Below are 18,073 nucleotides of genomic sequence, written 5' to 3'. Positions count from 1 at the left end.
GCCTAGAGTTGTAAAATAAATTATCTCAGTAATTTTAATATTTCATGAAATCTTGCAAAGTGATGGCATTCTGAGCAGATTAATACAAAAGCTAGAAAATTCACATGTGCCATATGTTATATGAGCACCAAATGGGGCGCCTGGGATTCTTAACATCAATATCATTTTAATGTTGACTTCAGCAGTGATTCACGACACACTTGGCCCTTATGAGAACCTCAATAGTGCAAGTGGCATTACTTCAATGTGCATTTGCTCTATGCAACCGGGTATTTGACTAGATTTATGAAAAACCACCATATGTGGTGTTTGTTGGCCGTTTCAGGCTGCGTAAGGTCTGCACGGTGGCACCCTGGGCTGTATGTGTGTCTGGGACCACCATCCCCTCCCTGTGGTACCTCCAGAATGGGGTTTGCATCTCACCTCACTGCCATGCAGAAAAGTCTCATTCTGTCTCGGTTAAATAGCTGTGCTCAATTACGCCAGGTTGGTGCTCTGGTGCAGACGTGAGCTCTTTGACAACACTCGCTTCCGCGCTAATGAGCCGTCTTGGGTTTCTGCATTAAATCTACCAGTACTGTTTTCTCTCTGTGCTACTGGACTCCCCAGGCTCCTCTCATTTAAGCGGCCCTGGTTAAAAGCAGCAGTGCTGATGCGAATGTAATGATCCTCTCTTGGTCCTCCTGATTCTAAAGTTTATTTGGGAGGTGTTGTACCCAGTCAGCACTATCGGGTGCTGTTTGTAAACTGATAATTACTTTTGATATTCCTCCAGAATCTATGCAAACCTCTTTAGAAATGAGTTTGCCAACTGTGTTTGGGATTTTATTATTATTATTATTATTATTATTATTATTATTATTATTATTTATTATTATTATTATTATTATTATTATTATTATTATTATTACTACTACTACTACTACTACTACTACTACTACTACTACTTTTTTTTTTTTTCCTTGAAAACCCTGCCAACATCAAGGCAGCACTGTGCCAGTGTAATCACGGGCACTGCTTGCTACCTGGCTCTGTGTTTTGCCCTGCCTCTCCTCGGAGAGGGCATCAGTTCATTTATCTCAGACCCATCCATGACTCCTTAGGTCTCAGCCTGTCTCGCCCAGCCTAGTTTTTGGAAGGGAGATGATGCAAGGAGCCAGCCAGACATTTTTCCATGCCAGATTCTCCACAGCAGCAGGTCCTGGGTCCCTGTGCCAACACTGGCCCCCGCGAGGCAACCGGGATAACTTGTTCCTGCAGCTGACAGCAAAATGGTGGCACGACTTGGTTTTGTTCACTCCCTGGGGAGCTAAACTCATCCCTGGACATGGATTTGGGAAGGCAGACGCCTTTCATGCTGGCACTCACTGTACAAGGCATTGCCAGGTGAAACGGATGTTTTGATTATCTTAATGCACATTTAACCTGGAGGTTTTTCTGCAGCTCACAGAATGGTTTTAAAAATCGTGTCCTGCGGGCTTCCATGTGTGCTGGGGTTTAGTACCATTAACAAGGAGCACAAAACCGTGTGTATTTTTCCTTCTCTGTTTCCCGATATTTAATCTGACAATCTAATGTGCTTAAAATAGCCAATGCTCTTCCTAAGGCACAAATACAATTTATTTGTTAAATACTCAGTTTTCAGTTTTTTAGGCTGCTGCTTTTTCTCTAAAAAAAACAGGTCTCATGCTGCCAAAAAAGTGCAAATATAGTTATTACTTAGGAAAGAGAGGATTAGTTGGCAACTTATGTTTTTGTAGGAATAAGCACACAGAGCATGAGTGTTTAGCCCAGTGGAAGTGCAGTTGCTGTTAGACGATATTCTGAACCCTTTGCACTCTGATTTCGTAGCACTGTAGATACCCAGGGAAAGTCTAAGCAGAGCCCAAGCCCTGGCTGTTGTGTCTATATAAGACAAAATAAAACCCAGCAATCTGGATTGTCACTGTTAGCTTGTGGCCCATCTCTTGGATACCTCTTGAGAGAAAAGTCAAAGGTCCCTGAAAGCCATCTAATCAAAGCAATCCAGGAGCAATTAAAAGCGTGCGGGTGTCCATGTTGCAGAGTGGGTTGTGGACATTAATGAGTAAAGCATTAAGAAACAAACAGGAGAAAGGCACCGGGACTGAGGTTCAAAATAGAAAACATCTTAACTATGGATGAGAGCATACCCTCCTGCTGCCAAATGTGCCTGAAGCCCCGGGCAGCCGCTCGCTGCCTCCTGGCCAGGGGGAGAGAGGTGCGAGGCCAGTGCTGGGAGGTGTGGGGACACCCCACAGGGCTCGTTAGCCAGCAGTGAGGAACGAGCCTCAGCTGGGATCTCACCCATCCCCTGGGCATCCTTGTCCCCTGGGTATCGTTCCTAGGCAGAGGCTGCCCCGGCAGTGGTCCCGTCCTCTCCAAGCCTTCTTGGTCCCCTTCTTGGTCCAAGATGGGAAGGCAGGAAACAAAAACAGGCAGGGCGAAGTCAGGGTTAGGCTTTGCAATGGTGCTGCCATGTCACTGGTGCTGGGCATGTCCCCCAGCCCTACGGCATGCCCTGCGCTGGCAGGCAGCTCGCTGGAGTGAATAGAGTCACCGGGAGGGCTTGGCTTTTGCCTTTGCTGCCTGATAGTGGGGTATGGCTTTAAATAGGTTTTCTTGATGCAGTTTCCACTCTTCCCTGTCCCCTCGGGGTTTTGGCATGTCTGAGGCAGGCAGAGCAGGTTTCCTAGGAGAGAGACGGCGCAGCGCTGTGCTCGCTCGCTGGTCCCCATCCCTGGTGGCATGTCACCGGCTGTCTCAGTGGGCTGGCAGGGCCAACTCAAGCAGCACCGTGACATCCCACCCTGGCATTACCTGCCCGTGGTGCTGGACACCTCATGAGCCTGGGAGAGTGTGGGGGAAAGAAAAAAAGATGCAGCTGTGAAAAGGACATAGGGGTGTGTCTGTGTCAAACCCACTGAGGCTGAGCGGGGGTTCAGCCGGGGCCGTGGGATAAAGATGTATGGTGGGGGTGTTGGGAGGAAACTCTCCAGCAAGCGATGAGGTTGCAAGTTGGAGAGGAGGAGGAGGAGAAGCCATCTGTGGGTCGGGCAGCCTTGGCCACCCCAGAGCTGTTGGCATTTACCATCCTTCCCCTGGTCCAGAGACACCAGTTTGGGTTTGCTGGTGGTATCACTGAGACGGGCCTGTTCCCAGCTGGCAGGACACTTGGGGGTTAATTCTGAGCATCCTTCCACTCTTTCAGAAGGACAGCAAGCCCTGGCAGTGTTTTGTTTTTAATATTAGTTGGCCAGTACAAAAAAAGTGATGTCAGAAAAACGATCTTTCAGTGACAATATGATTAATTTCTTCTTAAGGAAAAAAGAAAAAAGGTTGTGTATTTTTTTCCCTTTTTTTGCCATTACCTAAAGATGGTCTGACAGTAAAGAAGCCATGATTAATTGCACCTAAAGAAATATAATAGACACCTTTTCTTGGCATCATCTGTATTTTGTGTGATTTTGCTGTTATCTCGTTGGCTCAATGCAGAAAAATTATCTCTGAGGCCACTGTAAGGAATGTTAACTTCCTTTTCCTTATTACAGATTGATCTTTGATACCTGCTTTTCTCTGGGAGCTCTTTTATTCCCACAAGTGATACAAACCTTCTTCTGTTTTCCATATATTGCGCTTAAGTAGTTCAATACCTTTTGGAGCCCGTATGGAAACATTTAATAAGGACTCCGATGATTGCCATATTTTGAAGGTTATATGATATGAGAAATTATATATTGTTTTAATAGCTGAATACATCTATGCTGTTGATTTCAGATAAACCAATATTTTTCTAATAAGGTGGAGAAATGATACCTTTTTTTGTTGTTTATATCCTCCAGAGTGTGAATATTTTTCCATCTGTGGTTTCCAGTAAAATGGATTTTCAATCTCTCTGAAATTTCTGCCCAAGTCCCAGCAATATTTGCTTAAGAGTAATCAGAGTATTATCCCAAATCTCTGTTCAAAGCAACAGTGACCTTACCAGTGGTAAGCAATAATTGGATTATTTTCAGAGATGTAGGAAGATTCACTGTAATAACAAAAGAAGAAATACCAAATGATAACACCACTTGTCTGCAGCACTGTAAGCCGCAGCACTTTCAGTAGGATAGTTTAATAGCTTAGCATATTATGAATACTGAATAAGAAAGGAAGAGACTTGGGGAATAGACTCTGCTTTGCAGTCTGGGGTGATGCACGTGCTTATGTGGGGGGTTCTTTTGTTGTTGATGATGATGATTATTATTATTAAAGTGCTTTTGTCAGGATGTGATGCTCTGTATGTATAAAACTTGCACTCAGGGCAGTGATCACCGGGTGCAAGGTGAGCTGTGGTGAGTGCTGGCCTCACCCTGATGGTACAAGCGAACGCATGGTCCAAAATGTCCTGGCTTGGTGGCATCACAGAAGAACACGGTGTTTGGCGTGGTGGGGCTGTGGCTGGGACACTTACGTGTCCTGGGTCCGTGCTGGCCACCGCTTGGCTGCGGTTGGGTGCCACCACTGTGTCCTGGCCTCGGCAAAGCCGATTTCGTGGCAGGGGTACAAGTCATCAGGCAAAGCCAGTGGGCACAGGCTGCCCTGGGGGTGCAGGAGCAGCATCCCCATGCAAATGCCAGTGGGTTTCCTTCTGGAGAGGCTAAGCTGCTGCAAAGACAAATTGAAAACTATTTGGAAGAGCAAATCTATACCAGCATAGTGTCGGGCGAGCCTGATTGCCTTGCTCTCTGCTTTTAATTGTAATGAATTATATGGCTCGGCACGGCGGGGTGCCGAGCCTCTTGGCTGAAACTTGTGTAATTCACGTAAGTGTTTACACAAAAGCCAAGTAAATGTTAAGCTTCCTACAGATTTCAATATACATGAACCCTTGTTTGTATTCCATTTGGGAGACCAGCGGAAGCAAAACAGCACGTATGGCTGGGCGGGGGACATGTGCCTATGTGAATTGCACATGTTGAAAGATATATAGAAAATATGACCTTTAACTTTCCCTGGAGTAGGTTTTGCAGTAACTTGTCAGGTTCCCCCCAAAAAAAGAATTCTGTATAGTTTTGGTTTATTAAGAGATGCTGAAGGGCGCAGGGGATTTTTTGCCTCTTGACCACTAAAAAAGAGGCTTGTGCCGTTGAGGCTACCAGCATCCTTTTAAGTCCTCCCGTGTGCCCACATGATGCTTCTAATTACTGCAAATGAGCCTTCTGCAGCACAGGCTGCTGTGTAATTCAAACCAATGTTGCTCACCAGATGGGATCCCTCCCAGGCTAGACCTTGGCAATGTCTGTCCCCACGACGGTGACAGGGAGCACGTCACACAGGCGGGACGAGACATTGGTCCTGACCTCTGATGGCACCTGGTTGTGGAGCAGAGGGCCCTTAGCCTGGCTGTGCCCTGGTGTGTTGAGAAGTGACCCTTGGCTCTAACACAGGCTCCGGTCATGCAGAGCACCAGGTCTCTTCGCTCCCCTTGACCTGAGAGGAGCTGAAATTTGGGACCCTGGGCATGAGCCAAGCCCTTGTTGTCCTGATGAGGCCACGGTTGCTTTGAAATAACAAAACCAAATGAAGCTGATGGAGAATTTGCATTAAGACAATTCCCTGGGCACAGTGAAGCCAGGAGATCTGTATACCTGGGTGTAATTTTATTTTTAGAAAGCACATTAAGGAGCATAATGACTTAATTACCATGCCAGTTGCAGCCCTGCCTGATTAAGAGTATTTAATTGTTTTCATTCCCTATGCACAGCCATTCTAGTGAATAGGGCAAAAGCAGTAGAGGAAGGTATTTTGTGTGACTGGAAACAATAAGGATGCTGAAGCAGAAAGCAAAGTGCTTGTCCTGAAGCACCCCTGTAAAATTCCCTCCCCAAAGTAACCCAATACTCAAGGAACCCGCAGTGTTTTGGAGCCCTTTCCTCCAAAGAGGAAAGGCACCTCCTCCTCCCATTGCCTTCCGAGAAGCCACAATTTTTGCCTCTTTTAGGCTTTTCTCTTGGGGGGAAAAAAAAAAAAAAACAAAAAAAAACCAAAACCAAAAGTGTTTGAAAGGCAACCCAAGCTCCTGTTTCATCAGATGGCACTGGAAGCTGGGGATGAAGGAGAGGTAGAACTGCCCCAACAGCCGAGCTGGCAGCGCTGCCATGGTGTGAGTGCTGACCCTTCCTGGCTGCTGCCTGTGTGCCTTCAGTATTTTTAGCCTCCTTACTGCTCCTGTGCAATGACAAATTTATAAAAACGGGTAAAAGAGGGAGGAATGGAGGAGGAAAAAAAAAAAAAAAAAAGACTTAGGTTTCTCTGGCAGTGGTTTTCTAAGGAGCACTGATTATTCAGCAGCAGTGGAAAAAACTGCAAAGATGTAAATAATCTTCAGGATTATGCTAAAGCCAAGCTTCAGTCATTTTCCTAGGAAAAAAAAAAAAAAGGCATGAGGCCTGTTCATTTAATAATGATCACCAGAATTTCTCTAGGGCTTCTTATATTTTCATGAAAAGGATCAGTTGTCTTGAAGAGAAATGGTAATTCTGGTATCTACAAATACCCTTTGGTTGGAAAGCATGTGGTTCAGGTTGGTGTACTTCTTTGACTGGGTTTTTTCTTCCCGTTTTCTTTTTATGATTCTATCGTACATTCATGTCCATGGTTACACACTAAAATGATCAAAAGCAAAGAGTTGGTTTATCATGAAATGGCAAACCATGGGTGTATACTGTGATGTAGGCTGTATCGAGATAAAAACACTACATGATTTTTAGCTTCCCCTGTGTTTATATTTGGTGCCTGAGGTACTCGAGCGATTTTGCAAAGTGTGTATACAGTGCAGTCAGACTTTCCAAAAAAATCACAGTACCTTTTGAAATCTATACAGGATCCTACTTACCCTGCTGGGCTTAATTTTAGGCTATCGAGTTTATTATTCAAGGAGGAAAAAATGGGTTTGTTGTGTTCTGTATTTAATCAAGTGCGGCAAAAAAATATCACAGGCATTATTCATCTTCGCAGGCCAATTTTTGTGTCCGTTTCAGTTGTAGAAAAACCCTGCCCTGGTAAAATGGATTTGTTTATTGTATAGATCCGATGGTACCAAGATTATGGCTGCTGGCAGGTATCAGCTGGTTTCTGGGAGCAGTCCCCATATGGATTTTTGTTTTATGGGGTTTCAGTGTTGAGAACTGTGTCTTTAATCATTGTAGAAGTGCCAGGAGGTGGGGATTTGGGAGTGCTTGGAAATAAGGGAAAGTGCATGGTGTTCCCATTGCAGCTTTCAAAACGCGAGATGTGCTGCAGAAGCCCGAGACCGTTGGGTTTCCAGCAACTGGCAGGGTTTAGAGTGCTCATACATCCTTCGACAGCTTTTATCCTTCCCATCCATCCTTCTTCCTGAGAAGCCCCGTCCGTGGTGGAGGTGAGAGGTGCTCATCCCTTTCTTGGTGAACCCAGGAGTGATTAAGCAGTTGCTGGTACCAGGCGTGGAGGAGGTCTGCAGTCCCTCTCTGCTCTGCTCCTGCTCCTTTCCTCAGGCTCCGGGCGTTTCTGTGGAGCACAGTGCCTGAGGTGAGGAGAGCAGGGTGAAGAAGGGAAATGTCCACCATAACTCATGACAAGGGACCACTCACTCCAGCGATGATCATCTCTCCCTTGCACGGGGCGCAGCTGAGGTTATGCTTCCCAGTGGACAAAGCCGCAGCCAAAGTTTCCGCTGGGGGGAAGCCTGTTGACTGCAACTACTGAACATTTTAATATTTAATGGAGACTTGGAGAAACGTCATGCTTTACCAATCTGGGCCTTGGCGGCACATGGATAGTTTAGAACATGCTTCAGCCACTGCAGCGGTCGCACGTGCAAAGCAGCCAGCAAGGTGCCTGGCCAGCAGCAGCCTGAGCTACGGGAACACTCACTTGTGTAAATTTGGAGCAGACAGGCATGAAAATCCAAGCCCCGAGCATGGTGTTTAATAAAAATGCCTGGCTTTGTACCGGACAGCCCTTTGTGTGGTGGGGATGCTCAGATTTATTGGTGCGCAGGGCTCGTCGAGGTGGGACGATAGGGTTGCATTGCTTGGGAACAAATTCCAGTAATCGCCACCCATAGACCTCTCTGGGGTTTCATTTCCAGCAGCCCTTAATTCAAGAAACAGTTTCTGTCACTCTAGATTCAGTCACAGGCAACGAAATGGCTGAGGGAGAAATAAGTGATGTGTCCTAAGCTGCAGGAAGGGAGCAGTGGTGTTTTTCATAATTTGATGCATTAAAACCATAATCTTCCAGGTCTGTTTCTGAGCATCGTGGCTGTCTCATATATCTGTGGCCTCCTACAACAGTATATTCTTCTCCAGGTTTGCACATGCCTGGGGGTGATGTCTTGTGAGCTATTCTGGCAATATTAAAAAAAAAAAAAAAGGCTTGGAAGGGGGTAGGGAGGGGATGTGATGCCAAGTGGAACAGCTCTGTCTTACCCGCCTCAAAGAGAAATCATCTGAACGCTGAAGGAGACAGGCTCCATTGCGCAGATTAATGTGCAGTGTTTGAAAGCAGCCAAGAACATTTTACACACACACCGTGACGCTGGAAGGAGCTGGGCGGCTCATCTCTGCAGAAGCCATTCCTTCCCTAAGAGGGCATTTAAAAAAAAAAAAAAAAAGAAAAAAGAGAGAGAGAGAGAGTACAAAGGTCTCCAGGAATGCTCAGCTGCTCAAGCAGTTTAATTGGCTGAACATAACGCTTTACAGTTGGGATTAATATGGATATTTCTTAATAATGTGTCACCTTGTCAGGAGTTTCAGGGTCAGGACTGCAGGGCTGCATAGTGCTTGCAACTAAAGTTCTTGCCTTTCCTTCTGGTTTTTATTATTACAATAGCTCCTATTAGTGCATATTGAAAGGAGGATGTTGTTAAGTTGGTTTCTTCTTTTCTTCCCGTGGAACTAGTGAAGAGGCTGGAAAGTTGAGGGGAAGGATGGTCTGCAGAGCTTGGCAGTGATCGCTGTGGCGTGGGTCGGCTCGCAGGTCTGCACTGGCTTTGACCTGCGCCCTGTGGTGTACAGCATGTCAGCATAAACCTGGTGAGCTCAAACCTAAGCACGTCCCACCAGAAAGCAAATAAAAGAAGTGATTTAGCAGTGCTCAAGATGGCTTAAAATGACCTGAGACCATTAGCATTTTTACAAGTATTTTACAACTGGTCTTACTGCCTTTTATCTCTGTGGGTCTCCTCTGAGTGACCACCAGCATGGGGATGCCCATGGCGAGGAGGCTGCTCCTTCACGCTCTGCTCCCAAGCAGCCAGTGTGATGTATACCACCGTTGTGGAGGGTTATTTTGATTTTTCTCTGTTTTTCTCCTTTTTCCCTCTTTTCTGACCTTCCCTCCCAGCACAGTAATTTCAGAAGGGCCTCTCAGGAGCCCACCTACTTGATCAGCACACGTAATTGCCACAAGCCCTAATGGGATGCACTCAGAAGAAAGGTTTCTCTAATTTCCCCATGCTCCCGCCTGCCCCTACCCCTCTCCAGGAGTGATTGCCTCCACGGCTTTATAATCAACATCTCCAGGTTCCTCTGCCTGGAGACACAGCAGCACAGAGAGAGGAGGCTGAAGCCTTCCCTGCTCTCTATAAAGTCGTTAGCGGCACAAAAGCAAGCAGCAAGCGCATAGCTGATAAAAGTCTCAGTGAGACGTTTGCTCCTATAATGATTCTTTTATGCATAGATAATTTTGATAGAGTTGCACTTCCGAAGCCCACTGTCATCAGGGTAGCATAAACTGACCTGTTAATCATAAGAGGAATTAATGGGAATTACAGCTGACAGAGGCCGCTCTCTGAAATGCTGGTTCAGGGCATAGCACTGGAGGGGATTTTAAAAACAAAGCAGAGTGTGTTGTCCTTAGAGCTGCAGATAAAGTGACTGTGAGTCGATTCCCAGGGGACAAGGTGGGTGTAGAGGAGATAAACTCCAGGAGTATAAACACCAGATTAACAGCCTAATTCTGAGAAGCGTGAGCACATGTGCATTTTCATTGCATCCACTTGGTAATTAAGGGAGACTTTTAATTTAACCAGAAGGGAGTAGAGGGAGACCAGGGCCACCAGGATTTGCAGCCTTCCTGGTGGCTGTACCCAAAGGATACGCAGGTGAGGTGGTCCTGTGTTACTTCTCTTGATGGTGCTCCTGTGGTGTAAGTTGCTTTAGCACCACTGACTTGAAGTGAACTGAAATCAAAGGATCCCTGATGATGCTTTACACCACCTGAGGTCCTGACTGTCTCCAGATATTACCAAACAGCCATTAGATGCTTCACAAAACATTTCCTCCAAGTTCCCTTTTTAGGATAAGTTTCCTTTTAAAATGCCATATATCCATGTAGCCTGCAGAGATTAAAAGAGCAGTTTATCTCATCTGTACAGAAGACCCATAAAGTCCTTAAATAAGCATTATATTGGTGCTTCTCAAAGGAAGGGCTGATTGCCTGGTCTTAAATATCCACAAAGGTGTCTCTGTGTGCCTGAACACGCATACACAAGAGCAGAGAGGCTGCTCAGAAAGACTGTCCTTAGAAGTTTATGAAGAATAACACAGCAAGTTACATTGAATTGCTGTTGTCATTTGTGCATTCAAAATGCATGTGCAATCCAGGGTTTGGAGGAAAAGACAGCAATTAGTCAGTCCTGTTAATAAGGAGCATGTTGCTGGGAAGGGAAGAATGCTGATAGAATAAGTCATTTCTTCTTTAGCAATGAAAGGAATATAAATGTCATTTGGTCAGTTCCATGTGTGCCCTTCAGGAGTTCTTGAAGTCCATTTACCAGTTTTGGGATGGATCTGATAATGGAGGAGGGTCAGGTTTTCTGCAGAATTAGCAACCAGTTTGTACTTTGGTGAAACATGATGAAGTTGTCCTCTTCCAGGGCAGCTGGAGAGGGAAAGCCCTGAGGAAAGGAAATGTCCTTCCCCAGCGCGGGCACTGGTGGGACCATGGGCACCCCCATGCCGTGCCACCCAAGGAAGAGTTTTTCTGTCCACATCAGCTCCTTCCAGCAGTGGTGGGATTCCCCATTTCCCCACTGAGCAACAATGGTGCCGCAAGCATGTGGGGAGCAACACAGCTGGAGGAGGGGGACCGGTCTGCAAAGAAGGGGCTGTTCTGTGAGCAGCTGAGCAGGCACCTGGAGCTGGGTCCTGGCTGGCAGAGCTGCCCTGCGGCTGCAGTGGTGCTGTGGGATGGTGCTTTCGTTCCATGGCAGAGGCCAGCACCGTGGGTCAGGACCCAAAACCTACCTCCTGAACACGTTGCAAAGGCTATTGCTACACAACCCTTACCTGCAGGTCTCCTGTGTGATTGCAAACGAGGACGAGAAAGCCCCCACGCAGAATACACATCCAGGAAAGGGGAAGCACCTCTCATAAGTGATTAATTTCTTGTTGGCATCCTCAGGATGTCATTTAAGGATTTAAGACAAGAAAGGAAAGTATATCATGCTGCTTTCCACTGTTGCTATCTCTAGCTCGGCTGAGCCTTTTTCCGGGTGGCATGTGGGTGGCTCTAGCTCCACGTTTGTTATGGGAAAGTTCAAGAGGTCTCCATTTGCCACCTGATGTCTAGTGGTGAGGTGCTACTGCTCACCTACCGAACAACCCAGGGAAAATAAAGCAGCAAGGAAAGCTCAGACTTGCAGGGGAGGGTGGGGAGTACACATTTTGGGTAGTCTGTCAGTCAGCTTGACATTAATTGGTTGCAGTAAGTAGTCATTCTCCATGTAAATTAGACTCCAATTTCCTCTGTAGTCTGGCTGTTTGCTGTGTGGGCTTCGGCCTCTAATTAGGCTCTCACATGGTGAACCTGGTCTGTAAGCTGCTTTTGTTCCCAGAGAACCAGGCGCAGCCTTCCCTGAGGCTGCCTGTGCTCTTCTAGCCCCGCTCCCAAGTGGGATGCTTCTTAGATCACCACTGCCAAGTTCAAAATAAATTCTTCTAATGTATGTTTTGATTATTTCTATATTTAAAGCTTGCAATGGCGAGGGGAGAGGGTGTTAAAATGCAAAGGGGCTTATTGGACTTACAATGGGAATATACCTTGGAAACGCGTCCTCTGTGTTCCTGCAAGTCCTGCTCGCTCCTCCATGAATAGAGCTCGTTGAATCACTGGCCTCTGCGATGGCTGGAGCAGCGTGCCCACATCTGGATTCTGCCGCCCGTCCGCTGGGACACATGGAGCCCAAACCACCCGCTCCGGCCCCCGCGCTCAGAGGTAGCTGTGTGCGTGCGGTCAGAGCTCACCCAAACGCCGGCCCACGTTCTGGAGGGGCTCCGGGGTTGCACATCTGTAACCAAGTGCAGAAATGTGCAGTTGCATGAGAGGCTTCTATCCCCGGCCGTCTGCTGTTTGCAGATGAATGCAGGGTTTCGAGGTGGCTGCCTGCAGTGGGGCTCTGTGGTTGCCTTGCCGCTGCCAACAGCCCCCACCTCAGCCCGGGCGTCAAAATCGAACGCTGTGGTCAAGCATCTAGAGTGGTGTGCAGCGCAGAAAGATGTGTCTCTATGACAAATGTCTGTGCCAGGCTGCAAGAAAAAAAAGGAAAACCATACGTGTCAGTGGGCCAGGCTGTTTGCCAGCAGGGCTTTATGATTCAGTAGTTACCTTTGTGAAACTTAGTATAACTTCAGGAACCATGTGCTAACCGTTTCTATAAACCTCCTCCTTATGTGATATGGTCCTGACCCAGATGTGTCAGTGGTATTGTTAGGCATTCTGATAAATACTGTGTTTATTGGCATCCTGATATTTACCTTACTGACTTTTGATCCGGTGATACACACTGTGAGTTTCTGGCTTTCTTCAGTGCACTCAAAAGGCTGTGGTCCCCTCAAAGTAGGTAGATAAGAAACTCTTTCTGGAGAAAGAGGCAAAGCAAATTGAGCGTGGGGGTTTTTTATTGCTTCTCTTTACGTGATTTATGTATTGGCAAGGTAACTTTGCTTTCATACTGCTAGTCAAAACTGGAAGGGATGTTGGCTCCGTGGAGAGCTAAATTTGGGTAAAGAGACAGGATTGGATTAAGGCTTATGATTTTCACCAATAAGCTAAAACTGCGGTGGGCGTCACTCCGCCAGCTGGGGCAGCAGCCGGGGAGCCTTCCCTCCCCAGATGACCGCAGCCGGCGCGCAGGCAGGCTCCCGGCCCGGGCACCGCAGCCGCTGCTGGAGGATGCATCGCGGTCCCCGGCACCGAAGGCTCTCGCCTTCCCTCTGTCCAGCCTTCCCTCTGCCTAGCCTTCCCCTCAAATGGGGGTTTTCCAGCATGTGAAGTGAATGCCTGTTTAGCCTGGGTAAGTAATTGTGCCCAGTTTATAGCGTATGAAAGTATAAGCCGCTTTAATGCTGTCCAAATGTTTGCACTGCGGAATGATTTTCTTTCCCAGCTCTGATTCCTGCCTGCCTTTGCAAGCACTGGGTTCTCGCTGCAGGCAGACCCCAGGGGCAGGCAGAGGCTGCCCCCCTGGAACAGGGATGTGCCGCATCCCCTGCTAATGTCTGACCCAGCAGATATGGTAAAACTTTTCCTTGATGCAAACGTGTCTTTTCTCGCCAGCCCTGAGCCGCTCCTGCTTTTTTACTCTGTTGAAAAAACCCCAAGGAGTAAAACTCTGCAGGAGGCTGGAGCTTATCTTAGCTCCGGGTTTCCAAATGTGCTGTGTGTGTCTTCTCAGCTGTTGCAAGGATTTGTGCGGAATGACAAAATGAGAATTTTGAACCTTTGGCAGCTGTGTTTAATACAGGATAAAGGGTTATTTTTAACTTTGGGATATTGGATTTTGTTTTTTTTTGTCTTTGTTAACATGAATTAAAGAGAAAATATCCAATTTTCTTTGAGGCAAAACAAAGGCTTCTTTTAAGTGAAACAAAGACTTTTAAGTACTTAATCAAACTTGCTGAATTCAATTGCTTTGGGATACTTTAGGAATTAAGCAGATAGGAGATTGTGTTAGTGACAAACAACATGTCTGGTTGGAAAAACGGGTACGTTCCTGGTGGAAAAGGCAGAGGAACACAGAGCCTGATGGATGCCCGCTCTAGGCAGAGGTCCTGGGGTTGTTTGCTGGGGGGGTGGGGTGTGTTTAACAGCATCCTCTGTTTGCCTTTGTTTAGGCAGTGCAAATTATTTGTGTGCTTTAGGATTCCTTCACTCTTCCACCAGATGTTTTATCTGTGCAACTGGTGGAGTAATTAGGGAGAGAGAGACGTGGTGTTGGTGTGCAAACACCCCCTTGGGGGGGTGGGTAGAGAAATCTCACAGTCCGTCCCAGGAGCAGCTGGCTGAGGAGCAAAGTCAGCACAAGATGCCAAAAGCAAAATGCATATGGCCCAACATATTTGTCTTTATTTCTGCAAAGGGGTTGTTCTCCCCGCTGCCGAAAACAGGCAGGGGCTGCATCCCGGGGCAGAAGACCATGCTGCTTTTACAGTGAATTTCTCTCAACGTGCATGCAAATCATTCACTTGGGATTTTTGCGGTGGCAGCTGGGGAGATGATTAAATGTTCTGTCTGCGGGAAATTACCAGGAGATTTGAGTATTTTCCTCAGTGGCTGTGGCACCAGCAATGGGGTGACACGGGAGCCTCCCCACATGTAGATCGGGCTGCCCGGAGGTTTTAAAGGCTCCAGTTGCATGAGCATGTTTTTATTCTGATACCATTTAAGTAATGGCAGCAACATGCTGATTCGTCTAATGATCTTGATTAAGTTATCGGTTATTTCCTTAATTAGCTACTTGATCTACTTACACCTTAAATGAGTCTATTTGTTCATCCAGAGGAAGGGAAAAAAAAAAAAAAAAAAGCTCCTTTTTTGTTTTCCCTTTTAAAAGGTTTTTTTCCTCTCCAAAAGGCAGCTGTCATTTTAGGTCAATAAGGGACCTTAGGTGAACTGGCTTCTCCGGTGCTGCCACATCGGGGGTCTGTGGGACAGTCATGGTGTTAGCATGGTGATGAGAGGACCACACTGGCGGTGCTGGAGCATCCTACCTGCCACCGCCGGATCCTTCCCTGGCAGAGATGCCTCGGGGGGGCTGGAAGTGAGCTGCTTCCACAGCCTGAGCGGAGCAGCACCATCACTTTATTCGTGGAGGTGCTGAGCTCTAAATCCAACCAGCCATTTCAGGTTGGCTGGGGCATTGTGCCAGTGTTTGTGGATGTGATGCTGAGAGATGGGTGCTGGGGCTTCCCAGGGGCTGGTTTTCCTGGCAGCAGTGAATTTTAAATGAGACAGTATAGATGTACATGTATTCCTGGCATCAGTGTTATGCAGACAAACAAAATATGTTGAAGTGGTGTTCTGAATGCTCTGTTTGTGTCTATTAACTGGACTGGAGATGGAGTAGCGTCTCAGGGCCAGTTCTGGAGGAAAAATTACATCTTTTAAATTCCAGTGTCCTTTAAATTTCCCATGCATTATCATATGGCACTGCGTTGTCCACCCAGTGTCTCTGTATAACACTACAAAAGCAGCCTCACCAGTTGATACCAGTTCTTCACTGGTACTGCCCACGCACCACCGTCTGTTGCCCTCTCTCCCATACCTCAGAGTAGAGAGACTCAAATTTTTTGCTTTGGAGACTCTTCATGACACATGTAACAGCAGCTCGTGCTTCAGACAAGCCTATTTGTTCATACTTTCATACTGTTTATTACTCTTAATGATATTCCCCTCGTTAGCCTTAGTTTCACACCCTCCTTGATGCAGAACTCGCTGAAACACGTATTGCGTAATGAGCCTGCTTCCATGTATAACTTGGAGAGACAGAAGTTGGGACTCTCCCAGCTAAAATAGAACTAAATGCTTGCCCTCCAGTTACATTTTAGCATCTGCGCCAAAAATTTATGTATTTGGGAGAAATTACCAAGAGTTCTGACATACACAAGCGTTGTTCCTTCAAGTCCTATATTTTTAGCAATTGAGCAAATATTTGGGCTGTACAACTTTCCTCTCTCAGAAGAAACGTTTCCCGTGGCCCGTGTGAAAGCCAGAGCATCGCCCCGCGATGCAGAGCGGCGGGGAGCGGCACGAACACGTCTCCAGCACCAAGCGCTCACTCCAGCCGGGACGTGCTTGGATGGCAGCGCTCGAAATCCCACGCGCCGGGTTTGGCAGTGCGTGCAAACCCCGCATGCGGAGCTGCCAGCCCTGTGCTGGCTGACTCGGGGCGCTCGCCAGAACTCTTGTGGTCTTGAGTGATCCCAGGAGACTTGCAGCCTTCGGTGTGATTTTGCAAAATAGCTTCTGGGCTGAGGGTTTCTGAGAAGGACTTGAATATACCAAATCTAAAGGCCCAGAAAGCAATACCCTAGTAATTCTGTTTCATGATTCCTGTATGATTATCATGATGTTGCAAATGCAAACGTGGTGGATCTTGTGGTCAGCTGTGCTTTGGACACCACGGATGAGCGTCACAGATGGAGCAATGCTAGAGCAGTGATGGTGGGGCCTTTGGGTGAGCCATGTTCCCTTCCACATCTGTCCTGGGTTGCTTGTGTAACCTTGAACGGCTCCTGGACATCTTCCAAATTTTGGCTGGGGGAGAGCAGCATTGCTCCTGTTGCAACTGTTCAGGGGTTGGTGTCAGAGCAGAGCCAGCCCCAAGTGGTACCTAGGGATGCCCATATCTGGATGGTATGTGCTGTGGACCCCGTTGTGGCCGAGACCTCCAAATACAGTGGAAAAAGCTAGTAAAACCAGACAAGTAACAGCACTCAAAAAGAAAGTATATTGCTGGCTTGTCCCCTCTGCTTCTTCTTTCTCTGCAAATCCTGGAAGGAGGTAGCGAAGATTAAATATTTGCTCTGACAGGGTTAGATTTCTCTTTACATTCCTTGGAAGTTTGTGTTTGGATTTTGCCCCACTGGTGTTGGTTTAAGCAGTGATGTTTTCAGCAGTTCGATCGCATGGGTATAGTTCCAACTCTTGATATTCTGTGCAAAGATAAAAATGAAATAAAGACGTGCCTGTGTAATGAGATGGCTATTTAATCACAGCAGGACTTGCAGGAAAATGTGCATTAAAGATTTATGGGACGGTATTCATTAACATTTTCACTGTGTTGGCACTGGGCAGTGCAGGAAAGCTGTCAAGAGAATTGGAGTCTGTGTTACACAGCCATAGACCTGGAAAGAGCTTCAGCAGAGGAAAGGCATGAACACTTGCTTTGTTACCCCGATGTATTCCTCGTAACTAACATTACATTTGGAATTGCAGTAGTAAGCAGGATTTCAACAGTTTCACTTACAGTTCTGAAAATGCTCAAAGTAAATATTTTAGGTCTGATTTTTCTGACTGCCGTGTCTTACATGAGTGCAAGCAGCTGACACCAAACCCCTGATTCATGGGCAGGCAATTAGAGAGATAAGCCTCAGTGACTTCATGTGTGTCCTTTTTAGATTGCTCAAGTCTGAGTTGCTGGAAAGGTCTGGGATTAGCAGAGATTGAGTTCTTAGGGTGCTGGAAATCAGTTGTGGCTGCGGGCCTTGTCCAACATGCACTGTAGGTACTGAGTTACGGGGTCAGTTATCTGTGAGTGTGAAATGATGCCAGGAGGATTAGAACTGATGATGAAATGGTATTAATATCAATGCTTGCTTCATTAACAGCATATAAGGTATCAAATTACCGTGGTGCTATAAATTTAAAGTGTTTCATACGTTTGTTAAGTGAAGCTTGACATGTATATTTGCTGGCCATTGCATCCTCAGATACAGGATTGTGGCAAAGGACGTTAGGCTTCCCACAGCATAAGTGGAAGGTCTGAAGCAGTAGCAGCCTGATGGATTAAGTATTCCTTTGAGACAAGACAGGGTCTTGTGCGAGATTTTAGGCTACCTTGCTCTGGAGCAGTAGTATGAGCCCGAGAGCGGCCCTGGGCTCATGCCAAAGGCTGTACTGGTTGCACAGGTATGCCAGGTTTGGGCTTTGGAGCCCAAGGTCTATGTCCAGGGTGCCAGCCCTGTCCTGTGCCATTAGCCACAGCAAGTGATGTGCCCAGCTCAGGCTGCGCCCGCGGACACCT

At 46.9% G+C, this 18,073-nt stretch overlaps 1 protein-coding gene across 2 annotated transcripts in view; it reads left to right on the top strand.

The window, feature by feature from the left end:
* Window positions 1-18,073, top strand: part of PRICKLE2 (prickle planar cell polarity protein 2) — a 108,655-nt gene that overhangs the window by 36,442 nt on the left and 54,140 nt on the right. The window contains exon 1 of one of the 2 annotated variants that reach the window (XM_032985653.2): window positions 13,180-13,342. The exons of the other annotated variant lie outside the window; for it this stretch is intronic. The gene's annotated coding sequence lies outside the window, so the exon portion shown is untranslated. Of the gene's footprint in view, window positions 1-13,179; window positions 13,343-18,073 lie in introns of those variants that run through there. 2 annotated transcript variants of the gene reach the window in all.

The sequence above is a fragment of the Tyto alba genome, unplaced genomic scaffold (genome assembly GCF_018691265.1).
Source record: "Tyto alba isolate M040663 unplaced genomic scaffold, T.alba_DEE_v4.0 Super-Scaffold_3, whole genome shotgun sequence".
In the NCBI taxonomy this organism is placed as follows: Eukaryota; Metazoa; Chordata; class Aves; order Strigiformes; family Tytonidae; genus Tyto; species Tyto alba.
The sequence above is the reverse complement of the archived record's forward strand: the minus strand, read 5'-3'. Positions and strand labels throughout refer to the sequence as shown.